This window comes from Echinops telfairi, unplaced genomic scaffold, assembly GCF_000313985.2.
Source record: "Echinops telfairi isolate 266 unplaced genomic scaffold, ASM31398v2 ScPeMD7_5868;HRSCAF=6743_0, whole genome shotgun sequence".
Classification (NCBI taxonomy): domain Eukaryota; kingdom Metazoa; phylum Chordata; class Mammalia; order Afrosoricida; family Tenrecidae; genus Echinops; species Echinops telfairi.
The window spans coordinates 4,408,748-4,410,295 of record NW_022109767.1 but is presented as its reverse complement, the minus strand read 5'-3'; the positions used below and the strand labels follow the sequence as shown (position 1 = coordinate 4,410,295).

Here is a 1,548-nt window from a genome sequence, read left to right as displayed (position 1 = left end):
TGTATTGTTATTCCCCTACCTGTTTCTCTAGTCTCACGTCCCTGCAGGCTTCATAAGTGTCTATTATTTTCTAATTTAAATGAATCTGATCAATGTAATCTTGTGTGGAAGAAAGCAAGACACACAAAGATGGAGGGAATGAGACTTTATTTTGTAGCAATGCTTCTTCTAACAATATATTAATTACATAATTAACTTATTCACACAGAATTAGCAAATCACTCTTGATGTGAGATACAACCATTTTTTATGTAGATACAACAAAAAAACCACACACTTTGTTTAAAATAGGAAAAAAGGTTGACATTTCTGCAATCGTCTAGCATCCTATGGTTTTGATTTAAACTCAACGAAATTTAAAAATTATGGTTATGTGGAATCCGAGATTACACTGAAAAAACCCAAAACTATTCAACTCAGCCTGCCAGCAGAGGCAGTAAGAATATAAATCATTGTTGCCAACATATATAGAAAGCAACACTAATCTTTTCTAAAAAATATATTCATTTATCTGCAGCCCATTAAGCCGACTGTCCTCATTCCTGTGATGGCCAATGTGCAATGGCTGCAAAGAGCAGCCTCCTCAGTAGTGTACGCAGCCTGATGGCATGTACAGGCTGCCCTAAGGGACCGTGGAGACAACCCTTTGCTGCTCTTTGATGGCTCTGATTTGGCCAATTTCTGCTGTCCCTAACCTAGCCTCCACACTGGAATGCCAGGTGTTTGGGGAAACCCCAAGGCATGGTGGCTGAAGTCTGCATCGGCCAGGTCACCGTGTCCATCCGCACCAAGCATGAAAACAAGGAGCGTGTGATTGAGGCCTTACACAGGGCCAAGTTCTCGTGTGCTGGGTGCCAGAAGATCCACCTCTCCAAGAAGTGGGGCTTCACCAAGTTCAACGCGGATGAGTTTGAGGACATGGTGGCTGAGAAGCACCTCATCTGAGACGGTGGTGGAGTCAATGATATCCCCAGTCTTGACCCCTTGGACAAACGGCTGGCTCTGAGTTCCTGAAGCTCTTGGGAGCGTCCCCTAGGTCCACCAATCAGTTGAACTTCCTGCCCTCCACTCCCCTGCCACCACCACAAAAAGTAAAGCCTTCCATCCCGAGATTTAATATATATGTATTTAATATATATTAAATATATAGTCATTTATATAAATAAAATTAAATATATATTCATTTATATAAATAAATATATATTCATTTATAAGAGCAAAACAATAATGTGATGGACATTAATCTCTAATTTGCGTTCTTCTATTTCATAAGTAAATGTATTATTCTAAATATACAAGACATCATATTCAAGTTTTTGATTAAAACACAGGTAAACATTTTTCAGGTAATCCTCCCTGCTTTAAAGTATGCAATCACTTTCTCAAATGACCTTCAACTAAACTGGAATGATCCTGGAATAGAGTACTAAGATTTTGAAGGGTTTTCAGAGAAAGCTATGCTATGGAGTGCTTCTGATCTGATTTAATGCTATGTTTAGTACTGTATTAGTCTAGGTACTTTGGAGAAACAAATCCACAGCAACTCAC

The 1,548-nt window shown here is 39.1% G+C and overlaps 1 non-coding gene across 1 annotated transcript; it reads left to right on the top strand.

The window, feature by feature from the left end:
• The first annotated feature begins 511 nt into the window (after positions 1–511).
• LOC115871489 lies at positions 512–644 on the top strand. Its single transcript, XR_004047335.1, has one exon. It is a non-coding gene; the product is annotated as a small nucleolar RNA SNORA70 (small nucleolar RNA).
• Positions 645–1,548: the final 904 nt, after the last annotated feature.